The sequence below is a fragment of the Manis pentadactyla genome, chromosome 15 (genome assembly GCF_030020395.1).
Source record: "Manis pentadactyla isolate mManPen7 chromosome 15, mManPen7.hap1, whole genome shotgun sequence".
NCBI classification, from domain to species: Eukaryota; Metazoa; Chordata; class Mammalia; order Pholidota; family Manidae; genus Manis; species Manis pentadactyla.
The window spans coordinates 50,623,727-50,642,826 of record NC_080033.1 but is presented as its reverse complement, the minus strand read 5'-3'; the positions used below and the strand labels follow the sequence as shown (position 1 = coordinate 50,642,826).

General features: G+C 38.1%; 1 pseudogene; it reads left to right on the top strand.

The window, feature by feature from the left end:
* Window positions 1-7,753: 7,753 nt before the first annotated feature.
* LOC118918624 (60S ribosomal protein L38-like) overlaps window positions 7,754-19,100 on the top strand; it is an 82,961-nt pseudogene continuing 71,614 nt past the window's right edge.

Below are 19,100 nucleotides of genomic sequence, written 5' to 3'. Positions count from 1 at the left end.
TATTCTCACAGGATATTGATGCCTCTGGGAAAGCTCTGAACTTGACACCTATTAATCAGCTTATAAATTTGTATAAAACTAGTTTAGGAAATGGTAGGTGTTAGAGACATACGATCACCGTTGGCATGGTCTCCTCATCAAGAGTAAAATAAGTGAAATGGGAGTGATCCACTGTGTGATTTAATATTACTTAATGCTATGTCTGTAGGTCAAAAAAAGGCTCCTCCATCTAAAATGATGACTTCTGGCACCACACTTTGAAAAACATGGGAGTTTTACATCTGACTTTCAGATAAAGTTCATTAGGGGAGCCAGTGATTGGTTAGTTCAAATAGAGAGCAAATTATGACACCTCCCTTTAGGAAAACAATTGCTAATTCTGCCCTAGGGAGGCAGATGTTTTGTACCTCTGATGTTTTTGTATTCCCAGATAACCTCTGGACTTAGCCTCCACTAACACAAACAGCAAATAAAATAGGAAAGCATTGTCTGAGCACTCATGGAGTTCAACCAGTTCATGAAGAAGTTACAAGAATTGTAAACTCTCCTCTACACACATTTCTTATAAGTGCCAGATGCCTTTTTTCTAGATAACACCTACTTGCATCTCTCCAGTAAGTTTAATTTCCCTGAGTAATACAATAGCATATATTACAGCCTACAATTTCACTTGTTAAATTATCTAATAAATATGAGAATGTTTCCTTAAATAATGAGTTTAAAATTATGTTATGCAGAGAAAATTCCCCAGATCTATCAGTGTTTCAACCCACAGTTTCTTGATAGTGAGTAGACCACTCTGAATCCAGTTGATATCACATGAGACAGGGTCCTCTCTAGTCCAGTCTGCAGCCTTCTGTGAATCAGGTGATACACTATGAATCAAGTAATGCACTCTTGCTTTAAAATACTTTATTATAGGATATTTGGGAAGAATTCAGACATCAACTCTTTAAGAGATTTCTTAAGGCCATTTTACTGAGCACTATGATCTGCTTGAGTTCTACTCAAAAAGCTTTCCAGGGCTTTTTTTTTTAATTGCTGCACACTTTTTGTTTCTTTGGGCTAGAATTTATGCTACTGCCCTTCTTCTATTTTATCTATTGACTCAGCCCTTCTCCTTAGGAAAGCAGTCCCTTTATGTTATACATTAACTGAGGTTTCTGTCTTTACATGTTTTTATACCACCCGGTACATTTCCTCCACTGAGTACACTAAAACTTCAGTCGCCTAATTATGTAACTTTTAATTTATGTGTTTCTTTCCTGATAAATTATAAGCCCATGAAAGAAAACCCAGGACTTTTTGTTCTACTACTACATCCCTAGTGCCAGATGCATAGTAGATGCTCATTAAATAGTTATTAGATGAAAATGAATGCACATGTGGATGTACAAATGCGTGGATGAGTGGATGGATTTTGTATAGTTATATTTAGGGGGAAAGAGCATTTTCCATTTAACCACAACGGTTTTCATAACTAACACACCAGACATTAAATAAAACATAGTTAAAAGTGGTGTAAAAGGGGGCAAGTAGTTGAGATACAGGCAGCTATGTTGAAGCTGCATTTTATTTTAGTTTTTCTGTCTTTTCTCTTTAGGGTAACACCTGTGAACTGTTCATGCTAATTAGCATCACCTGGTAGTGATTGCTTAAAGAGAGCCTATGAATTAAGATCTTGATTGGATGACTGTTCAAGATCTTTCTTTCAAACATTTTCTTTTTCCTTTTTAAATAATCTATGAATATTTTTTTTATTCTCTTGTTCATGGAACTTGATGGCTTGCTTTATATATTTCCTTTGATTCAGCACTAAGGATGCTATTAGTCAAAATCATTTGGCAATACACGATGTTGGCCATGGAACAGCAAGAAAGGTTTCAAGGTGAAGGAAGGCAATCATGGGGTTTCCGGGCCCGGATGCTTGTCATTACTGTGCCCTTCACCCCTTCTGCCTCACCGATGCTACACTCCTCCCCTGACCAATTTGCAACTTGCTCACCAGCTTATCTCAGAAACCCATGTGCTTTGGACATGAGGTGAGGAGGTGGAGGAGGGGGAATCGGGATATAATAGCAGGTTTGGGAGTGCAGGGGAATTACAAAGCAGGAAAATAGATGAGAGCAGCAGGAGGCAGTGGGAAGGCCTGCTGAGAGTGGAGACAGGCAGCATTTATATCCCAACCTTATGTCTCACAGGCCACTTTTGGCTCTGTGTTCTATCCTTTCATGCTGGTGTTCCCTCTGTCTGGAATGTCCTTGTCACTTGCAGTATTCACACTGTCCTCCAAGACCCAGCTCAGACATCACCTAAAACCCTCGCATTAATCAGTCCTGCCTTGTGCCATTTTGTTTTGACGTCAGTTTTAATGTGTGTGTTTACATGTCTCATTCCTAGTATATCGTGAGTGCCTAAGAAGTAAGGGTTTGGGTTTTTCCACATACACATTCTAGGAAAGTGTCCGGTTTAGTGCCAATGGTTAGCAAATATTTTTTGAAAGAAAAAGAGAGTGAAAGAGAAAGAAGGAAGGAAAAAAGAAAACAAAAAATTATTCATGAAATATTTAAAAATTTAAAAAACAAGCCTACTACATCATTAGACAGTAAAAATTGACTGAGTTTTAGAGTCAGACAAAAGTCCTAATTCTTCTCTTACTACCTTACTTTTGAAGTTTCTGTAAATATCTAAGCCTCAGTTTTCTCCCCTATAAAGGAAATCAAACAGGTAATACATATTTCTTCATGTAGTACATAAGGCATATGAACTTGACATTTTTTAAGTCAAAATTATGAAATTGAAAGTTCTATATTTCATATTTGTTATATCCTACTTAATTTTATATTATTATAGACCCAGGAATAATGTCTAATTTAGAAAAACCTGTTTATTTAAAGCATACTCTGGGCCTGGAAGTTCACCTAACATTTTAAACACTATGTCATTTATCACCAGTACAACTACCTCATATTTTATTGTAACAATTTTATACCTAATAACCGTGCAGCTCATAATATTTAAGAAAAAGTAAGCAAATATATATTTTTAAGATTTTTTTTTAGTCCTTTAAGGTTTTGTCTTACTCTTACATTTATTGTTCCCACCACTGAAACTTGCTAAATACATAGTCACTGAATGAAACCAGACACTATTAAGGTGAAGTAAACGGGGGGAAAAAAAGCATTATTTTGTGAATTTCAGAATATCATCTTTACATGTTTTTGCTGAGATCTGAGGTGCAGGTGTAAACCTATGCAAATTTTAGTTTCCAAACATATGACTATCAGGCAAAAATTGCCACTGTTTCTTATCCTTTAAGATAGAAAAACATTGTATTAATATTGTTTCTTAATTTTATTCATATGGGGCCTTTGCTGCTCGTTAATACATGCCTGTTTAAGCAAATATTAATCAGAAAGGATTGCACAATTCTTCCTCTGGTCCCACATGAAAGGTGTGTTTCTTATGCAAGGGACATGGGCATGGCCCTCGCACACCTATTGCATCTGTCTGAGTACATGTCCCAGAAGATGCCTCAAGGGTTAGAGGAAGGTGTCTGGTGAAAGAATTATCTCGATAAAGATATATTCCAGTCTTCCTCTCCATTGCAGCATCACACCCAAAAAATACCCCCTTCTCAGCAGATCTTGCTCTTTCTTTTAAAATACTTGTGCTGAACAGAAATCATTGAGAGAGGGGGAGAGAGAGAAGGAAGAAAGGGAAAAAGAAAGGTGGAGGGTGAGGGAGAAAGAGAAGGAGAGAGGGAAATGGATAGATTTTAAAGTCAGAACTGATAAACCATCCAATCATATCTGCCCTTTAGATCCCTCATCCTTGCCCAGTGTTGAGCATTCCAAATACAATGTAGTGACTGGCTATGTAAAAATAATGCATGACAAAGGAACTATCAAAATATATGAATACTAAAGATGTGCAGACTGAACGCTTTCGGCTCTAATTATGCAGATATACAAATCAGCAAAAGCCGCTGTTTGGGGGACTGCATTTCATTGACTTCAGATTAGCAAAGATTTGAAAAGGCATTCAGCAACTGTGACATTGCGCCCATCTTTTTCATCCCTGAAAGACTGTTCTGAGAGACACTGTTATGATTCAAATGTCATTCACACTGGAGTAGCAGGAACAAAGCAGGATTTCCAATAGGAGAAGATCTAATTAAGGAAATAATATTTGCTTATTGTCAGTGCCTAATTAGTTTCCCCTGTATTCGTGTTTATAAAGGTGGCTCTGTTATAATTACAGTTCAACAAGAAGTAGTTATGTAATATGTCCCATTGTAAAAAATACAGCTAAGATACTTGAAGGTCTTCTCCCTTATTCCTTTACACTTACCAACATACACACATTAGAGATATCAAATAGTTACACTTCACTCATTACATTTTTCTTCACAGTGTGAGACACACACTAATAAGTTCAGTGCAGGGGAAAAATAGCACTATTATTTTACCATTCAATGAATCCAACTTCTGCAGCATATATGCCTGTGGATTTGCAGGTTATTACAATTTCACTGTATCTTTTCTTGCATTTTAAAAATGATGCTTTTCTCTTGCTTTCAATTGCATGTGCAATTTCTGCACAAGGAAAATATTGTAGACTAAGATGAAAATGACATAGATTTGGGTTGTAAATGCATGCAGAAATATGATTTTCTGTTTTACTGGGGGAGGTAGATTGGGACCAAAGACAATCAAATGATTTTCTGTCCTATATCTCAAAAGAGAATGTTGATCATGTCAATTCACTGTACTTGTCTATAAGAAAATGTGTTAAGTTCAATCAGGAACTTGTAAGACCCTCTACATCTGATCCTGTCAGTCCCTCTTTCCCACATTTCTTGAATACTCTAACTTAAAACAGTTCAGTACAGCTGCAAGAAGAGGAGCTGTTGCAAATAAGTCATAAAATTTCCGTGGTTTCACACAACAGAATTTTATTTTCATTCATGAAACTGGAAAATGAGGATGTCCTGGAGACCAAGATGATTTATCTTAAGGCCCAGGCTGATTCCAGTCCCCAGGTTCTGAAACTTCTCTTTTAACCAAAACAGAGACAATGGACAAAAAAAATATATTCTTTAAATTCTGACCCAGAAATAACATACATCACTTAAGCTCACTTTCCATTAGTAAGAATGAAGTTACAGGATGTGCATCTGAGAACTAAAGTTTGTTGTTGGGTAACCTTCTCCAGTGACAGTTCCACATTATGAAGGGGAAGCACATATTCTCTTACAGAGTCAACTGTCTTTTCTACATCATTCAACAAGAATATGAAACATGCTACTCCATTACTCTTGGCCACTTCATTTGGTGAATTCTCACTTAATCTTCAAACTATGTTCAAGCATACAGTCACATGTGATCATTCCAGACAGCATAAGAAATTGCTTCTTCCTTACAGCTATATCATCTATGAATTGTTCTAGTAGAGTAGGTAAAATGTTTGTGTAGAACTATTTAATCGTCTGTCCCTTATGATCATTTCTAGTATCATTTCTGCTCATTTCCATTCATTCTGGACTGTTTCTTCCTCATTCATTGCTTCAGTTATTATTTTTGTTTTTTTATGAGTTCCACATCTATATTTCTAGCATCTCTGAATCTGTAAGCTCATAAAGTATATTAGTCAGGGTTCTCAGAGAAACATCTGCTCTACTTAGTCCAACAATTCAAATGCTAATCTTTTCCAGAAACACCCTCACAGATGCAGTCAGAAATAATATCCAATCAGTTCTCTGGGCATCCATTGGCCCAGTCGAATTGATATATAAAATTCACCATCACATACATCAAGAACTACATGGAGATATCTAATATGAATGTACTATTGACAGTTGATGCATTTTAAACCACCCCCAAACTTAGTGGCATGAAACAACCATTTTAGTGTGTTCGTGATTTTTGTGGTTCAAGACCCTAGACAGAGATCTAAGCCAGTGGTCAATCTCTATAACATGAATGAGAAGGGCTCATTTCCCTAGGCATAGACTGAGCTACTAAATCCACATTTGCTATTGGTGTGATTATGTTCACACCAAAAAATGATCATCTTCACTGTTCTAGCTCATTACTGGTCGATCGATAGTAAAAATTAAGCAAAATAAAGGACTTCTTGGAAACTGTAGGGTAACAGGGTCTTCCTAAATCAGAATCTCTTCACATTTCCTCCAAAAACCATACTAATCAACAGGAAGAGCAAATAAAATGACCCAACACCTATCTCTGGAAAAAAAAAATCCATGTTAATAGGGGAAATAATGAGAACATATCTGAGATCTAGTGGCCCATGGTACTTGGTGTTGTGAAATTGAAAGAAAGTAGCTAGCAAATGTGTGGGAACAGAAGAAACAGTATTAGGAAGATAGAACTTCTTGATAAGAAGAAATGGGTTGGAACAGAGAGGCACATGTGCAGACTTGGTGGTGAGGAGATAGAGAGACAGAGAGAGAAAAATCACAAAATCAGAAGATAGACTACCCCTTTCCCAAAGACTGTTGTTTGGCCTGTATTTCAAGATGTCAAACGAAAGAGGCAATCTTAAAGTAAGAGTGTGCCATTCAAACTCTTTACTCTTTCAGCATAAAATCACCTATTGTTACTTGTCTAGGATAACATAAAGCATTTAAGAGTTAATAAAAGGTATCTAATCAGATATACTATCTAATTTTAATATAAAAAGAAAATTGAATACCAGAAAATATTTTAGCTGATGAAAAATTTTCTCCCCAAAAACACTCAACCTCAAAATGGAAGTAGGCTATATTATACTATCTATATATTTTCAGTAAATCCTTCAAGTAAAATACTTTGAGCCACAGATTTATAGACCCTGATGAGAAATGACCATAAAAGAGAGAGGTGCAAAATGAAAACTAACTACAAAACTTAGGGAAAAAAAGAGATAATTGGAAAATAAGAAAAAATATATATAAGTAAAGAAAAATCACAAGCTTTCCCATTTTCCAGTAAATTCAACTTAAAATATAATAAAAGTAATTGGAGAGATGAAGTTAGCATAAAGCAAGCAGACAGTGATAGATATAAAATATTGCTGAGGGTTAGTCATCCTTGGAGAAGAAAAACAAAGCTATAGATGAAAACTAATATTAAATACTTGAATCCAAGAAAATGTGGGGGCTACTAGTAAGCAAATATGAATATGTGTTATTAAAAGTGTGCTGTGTACATGGAAAAAATTAATGTGGAAATATCAATGCTGAGACATAATCTAGCCAAACATATTAGACTTGAAGAATTCTGAGTAGCTGAGGTAATGGTGATCATAAAATATATTTGAAATTCCCAAGCTTGTATCATATTCTTAAAAAAAAGAGGGCTGAAAGAACAAATACAACTACACAAAGCTCATCCCTTTAGCATAATTAGAAGATGGAGAACTTTAACTACAATACATAGAACAAACAAGGATGGGCTATATTTCACTCTGTCAGGAAGTAAGAAGTGCTCAAAGAAAAACAGGTACGTGAAAAGCGAACAGGGATCAGCTTGAAGAGGCTGCTGGGGTCTGAATTTTAGACTCCTTGACAATAATAATGACAGTACTGGATTATAATACACAGTAGTAGTCAAAATCAGTTATCAGAAATACCCAGTGTTTTCAGTGGAACGTTTACCTGTCTGGAAGCAGAAGTCTATCTCCTTTTCTGTTCTCTGTCATGATGCTCACAGTACCTACTACGCACAGTCTTGCATGACCCTCGCAAGTTATGCCTCACAAAGTTGAGGAAATCTATGACTTTCTGCTTGATTTCTGCCAGAAGAAAGGATGCTGAATAAGTCAAGGTCAAGAAAAATAAGAACAATGTGAAGTTTAAAATTCAATGTGGCAGATACCTATATTCCTTGCTCATCACAAAAGGATCACAGTGAAATGGAAGCAGCCACTGCCCCCCCAGGTTTTGGCAGTGAAAGAGCTGAAGGAAACCAGGCACACTGATTTGAACTGTATTAATATTTTTTTAAATTCTTTAAATAAATAAAGGAAGAAAGGAAGAGGAGATGAAAATAAAACCTTTTGGGGGACCAAGAATTCCAGCTAACAGTTGTAGAAGAAATGATATATTTTTTAAATCACCACTTTGCAACGAATGTACTAATTATCCCAGATAATGAACAACACTGAATGTTCAATGCTTGAATAAAATTGTTTGGGAAATAGCATACGTACATACTCCAAGATATAAACTCATATTAAAACCGCTTAATGGTAAACTTCTCAAAGTATAACACCACAGTATAACCCTTAATTGTAAAAGGGAAAATTTACATATATGTATCAGAATGCAAAGATCTGTCAAACACCACTTTGAACCATGTGATTTTGTAAAACCAATAAGGAGAAAACATGTCATCATCATTTATGTTTTTGGCAGTAAAAGCTCTTTCCAAACTCTTGAGCTCTGCTATGAATGTCACATTTTATAAATGATGACAGTGGCTCAGAGATTCAAGAATAAAGAAAACAATAGTCTCAATTGAGATCAGAGAAACAAGCTTGAGCCTTTTTAATTGCAAAGCTATTATGCCTTGGTCGGGCCAATCTAAAAACTTCACCAAGGTGTCTGGTAGATAAGTTGTCTGCTTACTGATCCTCAAACGGCGTCGGAGAGGCTGTAACTCACATGCTTGAAAATCTTGGAGAACATCATTCCTAATTAGCCTAAATAGCATAAACTTCTGTCCAGGCAAGAGAGTGTGAGAAAACATTACTTAACTAATAATTACCCCTGGTGGATTTCTTCTGCCTCCCTTCTTAGAGTCTCAGCTTCAAGAAGACAGGGATGGTAGTTTTCTTATCTATCCTGGACCATCACTGAAAAGATTTCCTGGCCCCCTACATTTACCCGATCATGGGCTGTATGAATTGAATTCTGCTATTAGATAAACACCACCATCCCCTCCTCCAACAGAGTTAGGAGATAACTAGGGCAGAGATCACCTATTTCTTCTCCCACCAATTTTATTTTCTTGAAGCTACTTCTGCAGAAGTATTTTCTGTATTTTACACACTTTATTTTCTCCAAGTTACTTCAAGCCAGTTTTTCAGAGTTCTAGCTCAATAATTAATTAATTTATGAATCCATTTTGGATTACAGCAACCTCTATTCTAGATTGTAAGAGCTTGCTTGATTCCTTCCTTCCTTTCTCTTCTCTCTAAAAACTTTTTTTTCTTTCTCTCTCTCTCTCTCTCTTTCTTTCTTTCTTTCTTTCTTCCATCCTTTCTTTTCTTTCCCTTCCCTACATCAACTTCAGACTATTTACAATATAATCATTTCTTCTTTTATTCCTAAGAAAATAGAGTTGAAAGGGATTGCATCTCCAATAGTACCTAACACTACTGTGCATAAATAGTATGTACACTTGAAATCTCTAGGACTTCCATTTAAGTCAGATTTAAGGCTCTAAATCCTAAGATCAAATTAGAGAGGTATTTAGCTCATCTTAGTAGCCAGGAACATAAGTGAAAGAAGTAAACAAGAGCAAATTTAAAGTCTGTTCTCCAAATGTTTTACATAATCATAGCACTTCTGTGAAGTAGATACCATGACCGGTTTTCTAGATGAATAAACAGCGATTGTGAAAGTTACAGTAATTTACTCTTGATCACATGAAAGTAACTGAAGGTTTTAAGTTCAAACTCTGGCATAGTCCCTCATCTTTCTATGATGCCACAATGGGCTGACAAGGTAGCCACTGGGAAGTTGGAATTGTATTCTAGCTCTGATGGCTCTTACCATTGACTGACACTTATGCAATCACAAATACACTTCACAGTACTTAAGTGACTTGACATCCCAGTAAGGTGTATGTATATTCCTTCTGTTGAATAAATGAAATGCCTGAAGTCCCCAAGTGCTGCACTGCTCCTAGATGCCAGGATTATGTATCCTGGGGATTATTTCAGGTACCCGTATTCTGCTGTGAAAAGTTCTAGGCCACACTGTGCAATGGATGACCCTGCTTGCTCATCCTCCCCCTGGGGGACAACTCTGTTCCTTGGTAATCACTCTCCTCCAAATTGTAAGCTTGCATTTACAGCGGCCTCTTAAATGTCTGGGTCACAGTGAGAAGCAGTTGATACAGGTAAATTACCAAAATAACCTTTTGCTGAGGTTATTAATATGATTGATAAGTTAGAAATCATTATTTTTTTTATTTATTTATTTTTTTGTAGACAATTATTTTTTACTGAAGGGTAGTTGACACACAGTATTACATTACATTAGTTTCAGGTGTACAACACAGTGATTCAACATTTATATACATGATAATTCTAGGTACCAGCTATCACCATACCAAGTTGTTACAATATTTTGACTATATTCCTTATTCTATACATTACATCCCAGTTACTTATTTATTTTACAATTGGAAGTGTGTACTTATTTTATTTTATTTTTTTTGTGAGGGAATCTCTCATATTTATTGATCAAATGGTTGTTAACAACAACAAAATTCTGTATAGGGGAGTCAATGCTCAATGCACAATCATTAATCCACCCCAAGCCTAATTTTCGTCAGTCTCCAATCTTCTGAAGCATAACGAACAAGTTCTTACATGGAGAACAAATTCTTACATAGTGAATAAGTTACATGGTAAACAGTACAAGGGCAGTCATCACAGAAACTTTTGGTTTTGCTCATGCATTATGAACTATAAACAGTCAGTTCAAATATGAATACTCATTTGATTTTTATACTTGATTTATATGTGGATACCACATTTCTCTCTTTATTATTTTTATTTTTAATAAAATGCTGATGTGGTAGGTAGATACAAGATAAAGGTAGAAAACATAGTTTAGTGTTGTAAGAGAGCAAATGTAGATGATCAGGTGTGTGCCTGTAGACTATGTGTTAATCCAAACTAGACAAGGGCAATAAGACATCCCCGTATGCAGAAGATTTCTCTCAGAACAGGGGTTGTGAGGTTCTAAGCCTCACATCTGTTGATCCCCAATTTCTCACCTGATGGCCCCCCTGCGACTGTGCCTGTCTTAGGTTGTTCCTCCCTTGAGGAATCTTACCCGTCTCTGGCTAACCAGTCGTCTTCCGAGGCCATACAGGGAAATGTGAAGTTGGTAAGTGAGAGAGAAGCCTTATTGTTTGAAAAGGTTAGCTTTTTACTTCTTTGCATATTTATGCCCTGTGGCTTGTATGCCCAGCATTTGTCTTGAGGTATCTTTACCACTTGGAGGAATTATGATACTCGGTAAATTTGATATGAGGCACGAATTCTATTTAAGGGTTGTAATTAGGAAGGAAGAAGAAAAGCTATAGAAGTAGCAGGCGGAAGAAAACATGGGAAGATTGATTATTTCTTTGACATATCTTCTTGTAGAGTAACTTCAGCATGTATAGGTTTTAAGCTACTAATTAAATTGCGCACACACATTAACATAATAAGAATACAGTTACGTAACCAAAGTATACCTGTAATTAGCAGCCATCTCCAGTGAAACCAAGAAAACCAGTTAGGCATATTAGGCATTTGTGAAAACTTATCTATGATATGGTGGAAATTGTCCAACTGAACTTGAACAGCCTGAGAGAAATTAGACAAATTAAAACAACCCATTCCTGGGGACTGTTCACATCCCATATGTTCTTTTAACAGTAAATAGTCTGTAGTTATAAGATTTTGGAACGCTACAATTTGCACTTCTCCTAATTCTTGGTTGAGTTCCAACAGTATAGATCCAGTCAAATTTGTTGTTTTACTGTATGCACAGGCCAGCTTAGATATCTCCTTCCTCATTCCCATGGCAAGTCCAGGAACTGGTGGGATGAGTGCATCTACAGCTGTAGCAGTGCGTGGATCTTTGTTGGGGTTTTTTCAATGATCATCTTCTGGCATGAGTCTTCCAGAGAGTGTTGATGTTGGAAGTTCTTTTTCATATCGTATCTTAGTTCATTTTCAGGGTAGCCCAATTAGGCTTTGATCCTCTGTATAAACACAAACAGACCCTTTGCCTACACTTTTATATGCCCTTTATACCCTTGTGTAGAACTCATTGGAGGTCACCACACAGGAACTGACTTTTTATTTAATTTTATTTTTGGTATCATTAATCTACACTTACATGATGAATATTATGTTTACTAGGCTGTCCCCTATACCAGGTCCCCCCTATAAACCCCTTTACAGTCACTGTCCATCAGCATAGCAAAAATGTTGTGGAATCACTACTTGCCTTCTCTGTGTTGTACAGCCCTCCCCTTTCTCCCACCCCCTCCATGCATGCTAATCTTAATATCCCCCTTCTTCTTCCCCCCCCTTATCCCTCCCTACCCACCCATCCTCCCCAGTCCCTTTTCCTTTGGTATCTGTTAGTCCATTCTTGAGTTCTGTGATTCTGCTGCTGTTTTGCTCCTTCAGTTTTTCCTTTGTTCTTATATTCCACAGATGAGTGAAATCATTTGGTATTTCTCTTTCTCCGCTTGGCTTGTTTCACTGAGCATAATACCCTCCAGCTCCATCCATGTTGCTGCAAATGGTAGGATTTGCCCTTTTCTTATGGCTGAGTAGTATTCCATTGTGTATATGTACCACTTCTTCTTTATCCATTCATCTATTGATGGACATTTAGGTTGCTTCCAATTCTTGGCTATTGTAAATAGTGCTGCGATAAACATAGGGCTGCATTGGTCTTTCTCATACTTGATTGCTGCATTCTTAGGGTAAATTCCTAGGAGTGCAATTCCTGGGTCAAATGGTAAGTCTGTTTTGAGCATTTTGATGTACCTCCATACTGCTTTCCACAATGGTTGAACAAGTTTACATTCCCACCAGCAGTGTAGGAGGGTTCCCCTTTCTCCACAGCCTCGCCAACATTTGTTGTTGTTTGTCTTTTGGATGGCAGCCATCCTTACTGGTGTGAGGTGATACCTCATTGTAGTTTTCATTTGCATTTCTCTGATAATTAGCGATGTGGAGCATCTTTTCATGTGTCTGTTGGCCATCTTTATTTCTGTTTTGGAGAACTGTCTGTTCAGTTCCTCTGCCTGTTTTTTAATTGGGTTATTTGTTTTTTGTTTGTTGAGGCGTTTGAGCTCTTTATATATTCTGGACGTCAAGCCTTTATCGGATGTGTCATTTTCAAATATATTCTCCCATACTGTAGGGTTCCTTTTTGTTCTATTGATGGTGTCTTTTGCTGTACAGAAGCTTTTCAGCTTAATATAGTCCCACTTGTTCATTTTTGCTGTTGTTTTCCTTGCCCAGGGAGATATGTTCAAGAAGAGGTCACTCATCTTTATGTCTAAGAGGTTTTTGCCTTTGTTTTTTTCCAAGAGTTTAATGTTTTCGTGACTTATATTCAGGTCTTTGATCCATTTTGAGTTTACTTTTATATGGGGTTAGACAATGGTCCAGTTTCATTCTCCTACATGTAGCTGTCCAGTTTTGCCAGCACCATCTATTGAAGAGACTGTCATTTCGCCATTGTGTGTCCATGGCTCCTTTATCAAATATTAATTGACCTTATATGTCTGGGTTAATGTCTGGATTCTCTAGTCTGTTCCATTGGTCTGTGGCTCTGTTCTTGTGCCAGTATCAAATTGTCTTGATTACTATGGCTTTATAGTAGAGCTTGAAGGTGGGGAGTGAGATCCCCCCTACTTGATTTTTCTTTCTCAGGATTGCTTTGGCTATTCGGGGTTTTTGGTGTTTCCATATGAATTTTTGAATTATTTGTTCCAGTTCATTGAAGAATATTGCTGGTAGTTTCATAGGGATTGCATCAAATCTGTATATTGCTTTGGGCAGGAAGGCCATTTTGATGATATTAATTCTTCCTAGCCACGAGCATGGGATGAGTTTCCATCTGTTAGTGTCCCCTTTTATTTCTCTTAAGAGTGACTTGTAGTTTTCAGAGTATAAGTCTTTCACTTCTTTGGTTAGGTTTATTCCTAGGTGTTTTATTTTTTTTGATGCAATTGTGAATGGAGTTGTTTTCCTGATTTCTCTTTCTGTTGGTTCATTGTTAGTGTATAGGAAAGCCACAGATTTCTGTGTGTTGATTTTGTATCCTGCAACTTTGCTGTATTCCGATATCAGTTCTAGTAGTTTTGGGGTGGAGTCTTTAGGGTTTTTTATGTACAGTATCATGTCATCTACAAATAGTGACAGTTTAACTTCTTCTTTACCATTCTGGATTCCTTGCATATTTTTGCTTTGTCTGATTGCCGTGGCTAGGACCTCCAGTACTATGTTAAATACCAGTGGGGAGAGTGGGCATCCCTGTCTAGTTCCCAATCTCAGAGGAAATGCTTTCAGCTTCTCGCTGTTCAATATAATGTTGGCTGTTGGTTTTTCATAGATGACCTTTATAATGTTGAGGTACTTGAACTCTATTCCCATTTTGCTGAGAGTTTTTATCATGAATGGACGTTGAACTTTGTCAAATGCTTTTTCAGCATCTATGGAGATGATCATGTGGTTTTTGTCTTTCTTTTTGTTGATGTGGTGGATGATGTTGATGGACTTTCGAATGTTGTACCATCCTTGCATCCCTGGGATGAATCCCACTTGGTCATGGTGTATGATCCTTTTGATGTATTTTTGAATTCGGTGTGCTAATATTTTGTTGAGTATTTTTGCATCTACGTTCATCAGGGATATTGGTCTGTAGTTTTCATTTTTGTTGGGGTCTTTGCCTGGTTTTGGTATTAGGGTGATGTTAGCTTCATAGAATGAGTTTGGGAGTATCCCCTCCACTTCTATTTTCTAGAAAACTTTAAGGAGAATGGGTATTATGTCTTCCCTGTATGTCTGATAAAATTCCGAGGTATATCCATCTGGCCCGGGGGTTTTGTTCTTTGGTGGTTTTTTGATTACTGCTTCGATTTCATTGCTGGTAATTGGTCTGTTTAGATATTCTGTTTCTTTCTGGGTCAGTCTTGGAAGGTTGTATTTTTCTAGGAAGTTGTCCATTTCTCCTAGGTTTCCCAGCTTGTTAGCGTATAGGTTTTTATAGTATTCTCTAATAATTCTTTGTATTTCTGTGGGATCCATCGTGATTTTTCCTTTCTCATTTCTGATACTGTTGATTTGTGTTGACTCCCTTTTCCTGTTAATAAGTCTGGCTAGAGGCTTATCTATTTTGTTTATTTTCTTGAAGAACCAGTTCTTGGTTTCATTGATTTTTGCTATTGTTTTATTCTTCTCAATTTTATTTTTTTCATCTCTGATCTTTATTATGTCCCTCCTTCTGCTGACCTTAGACCTCATTTATTCTTCTTTTCCAATTTTGATAATTGTGACATTAGACCATTCATTTGGGATTGTTCTTCCTTTTTTAAATATGCTTGGATTGCTATATACTTTCCTCTTAAGACTGCTTTTGCTGTGTCCCAGAGAAGTTGGGGCTTAGTGTTGTTGTTGTCATTTGTTTCCATATATTGCTGGATCTCCATTTTGATTTGGTCATTGATCCATTGATTATTTAGGAGCATGTTGTAAAGCCTGTATGTGTTTGTGAGCCTTTTTGCTTTCTTTGTACAGTTTATTTCTAGTTTTATGCCTTTGTGGTCTGAAAAGTTGTTTGGTAGGATTTCAGTCTTTTGGAATTTACTGAGGCTCTTTTTGTGGCCTAGTATGTGGTCTATTCTGGAGAATGTTCCACATGCACTTGAGAAGAATGTGTATCCTGTTGCTTTTGGATGTAGAGTTCTATAGATGTCTATTAGGTCCATCTGCTCTACTGTGTTGTTCAGTGCTTCCATGTCCTTACTTATTTTATGCCCTGTGGATCTATACTTTGGGGTGAGTGGTATGTTGAGGTCTCCTAGAATGAATGTATTGCAGTCTATTTTTCCCTTTAGTTCTGTTAGTATTTGTTTCACATATGCTGGTGCTTCTGTGTTGGGTGCATATATATTTAGAATGGTTATATCCTCTTGTTGGAGCCCTTTATCATTATGTAGTGTCCTTCTTTATCTCTTGTTACTTTCTTTGTTTTGAAGTCTATTTTGTCTGATATTAGTACTGCAACCCCTGCTTTCTTCTCGCTGTTGTTTGCCTGAAATATGTTTTTCCATCCCTTGACTTTTAGTCTGTACATGTCTTTGAGTTTGAGGTGAGTTTCTTGTAAGCAGCATATAGATGGGTCTTGCTTTTTTATCCATTCTATTACTCTGTGTCTTTTGATTGGTGCATTCAGTCCATTAACATTTAGGGTGACTATTGAAAGATATGTATTTATTGCTATTGCAGGCTTTAAATTTGTGTTTACCAAAGGTTCAAGGTTAGCCTCTTTAGTATCTTACTGCCTAACTTAGCTCGCTTATTGAGCTGTTATATACACTGTCTGGAGATTCTTTTCTTCTCTTCCTTCTTATTCCTCCTCCTCGATTCTTCATATGTTGGGTGTTTTGTGCTGTGCTCTTTCTAGGAGTGCTCCCATCTAGAGCATTCCCTGTAAGATGTCCTGTAGAGGTGGTTTGTGGGAAGCAAATTCCCTCAGCTTTTTTTGTCTGGGAATTGTTTAATCCCACCATCATATTTGAATGATAGTCGTGCTGGATACAGTAACCTTGGTTCAAGGCCCTTCTGTTTCATTGCATTTAATATATCATGCCATTCTCTTCTGGCCTGTAAGGTTTCTGTCGAGAAGTCTGATGTTAGCCTGATGGGTTTTCCTTTATATGTGACCTTTTTCTCTCTAGCTGCCTTTAAAACTCTTTCCTTGTCCTTGATCTTTGCCATTTTAATTATTATGTGTCTTGGTTTTGCCCTTCTTGAATCCTTTCTGTTGGGGGTTCTGTGTATTTCCGTGGTCTGTTCGATTATTTCCTCCCCCAGTTTGGGCAAGTTTTCAGCAATTATTTCTTCCAAGATACTTTCCATCTCTTTTCCTCTCTCTTCTTCTTCTGGGACCCCTATAATACGGATATTGTTCCTTTTGGATGGGTCACACAGTTCTCTTAACATTGTTTCATTCCTGGAGATCCTTTTGTTTCTCTCTATGTCAGCTTCTATGCGTTCCTGTTCTCTGATTTCAATTCCATCAATGGCCTCTTGCATTCTATCCATTCTGCTTATAAACCCTTCCAGAGTTTGTTTCATTTCTGCGATCTCCTTTCTGGCATCTGTGATCTCCTTCCGGACTTCATCCCATTTCTCTTGCGTATTTCTCTGCATCTCTGTCAGCATGTTTATGATTCTTATTTTGAATTCTTTGTCAGGAAGACTGGTTAGGTCTGTCTCCTTCTCTGGTGTTGTCTCTGTGATCTTTGTCTGCCTGTAGCTTTGCCTTTTCATGGTGATAGGAATAGTCTGCAGAGCTGGGACGAGTGACGGCTGGAAGAACTTCCCTTCTTGTTGGTTTGTGGCCCTCCTCTCCTGGGAGAACAGCGGCCTCTAGTGGCTTGTGCTGCGCAGCTGCGCGCAGACAGGGTTTCTGCTTCCTGCCCAGATGCTATGGGGTTTATCTCGGCTGTTGCTCTGGGCGTGGCCTGGCTCGGGCAGCTGCTCCAAAATGGTGGATTCCCGTTGGAGCAGGAGCTGCTGGGAGGCTATTTATCTCTGTAAGGGGCCTCCGTGCTCCCTGCAGCCCAGGGGGTTAGAGTGCCCAGAGATCCCTGGATTCTCTTCCTCTGGATTAAGTGTCCCGCCCTGTCCCTTTAAGACTTCCAAAACGCACCCACCAAAACAAAACAACCACCACAAAAAAAAAAAAAAAAATCTGTAAAATTAAAAAAATTAAAAATAAATTAAAAAATGGCCACTCGTTTTTCTTTATTCTCCGGCGCCAACCTCAGGCATCTGCTCACTTTTCTTGCTGCCCTGTTTCCCTAGTATCCAGAGCCCCCTGGGCATGCACTGTGTCTGCGCTCTGGCCCGGATGGCTGGGGCTGGGTGTTCCTCAGTCCTGGGCTCTGTCTCCCTTCCACTCTGCCTGCTCTTCTCCCGCCGGGAGCTGGGGGGAGGGGCACTCGGCTCCCGTGTGGCCGGGGCTTGTATCTTACCCCCTTTACGAGGCACTGGGTTCTCGCAGGTGTGGATGTGGTCTGGATGGTGTCCTGTGTCTTCTGGTCTTTATTCTAGGAAGAGTTGTCTTTGTTATATTTTCATAGATATATGTGGTTTTGGGAGGAGATTTCCACTGCTCTACTCACGCCACCATCTTGGCTCCAATCCCTCAGAAATCATTATTTTTTATAGGTAAAATGGGATTTTCCCACAAACCATACCAAGCAGGATCTGATATGGAGAGAAGGTCTCTTTAGAGACAGTGGGTAGCTCCATATCTGGCCATCTGAGAGCTTCAGTATATGTCCTAATGGGAAGGAATCATGGGCAGGAGCTGAGAAGCAGCACTGGTGGGAAGTGGTTCTAGACTTCAGTGTACATGAGAATCATCCAGAGCCTTCTTAAATCAGATTGATGGGCCCTGCCCCTCAGTTACCTGACTCAGCAGGTCTGTAGATAGGCCCAAGGATTTTCATTTCTGACAAATTCCAAGATAATACTGATGCTACTGATTCTGGACCTGCAGCCTGGAAGCCACTTTGTCTGTTAGAATGGTGACTAGTTTAGATTATAGGCTCTAGAGTCACAGCACCTAGGCTTGGAACTTTCTCTTTCCCTGAGGGCTTCAGGTAAGTTTATTAACCACTTTGAGCCATAGTTTCTTCATCTGCTATCTAGGAATAAAGAAGAAGTGATGGTTAAACACACAGGACAATGCAGGACTATAGAAAGCCTCCAATAAGCAGTAGCTCCTGCTCTTCTCTCTTCTAGGAACTCTAGATATTTCATGTTTTCCACTCTCAGGACTACAAAGAGAAGACGCTGAAACTCTGTAGCGTGTATCCCAGGGGCACTGGCCAGAAACACACTTCAGAAGTACTTACCAATGTAATCACCCCTTAATAGAGCTGATGGACACTTTAGTTTCCAATCTAAATTTCAGCAGCGGGTAAAAGGAAACCAAGCAAAGTGAGGTCCCACTGTGACCCAGCCGGTGCTTATGTGTCTTCCCCACACTGACCATCAGTTGCTAGCTGTGGCCATTCAGCAGGACATGTGCAAAGGCACCAGACACCAGA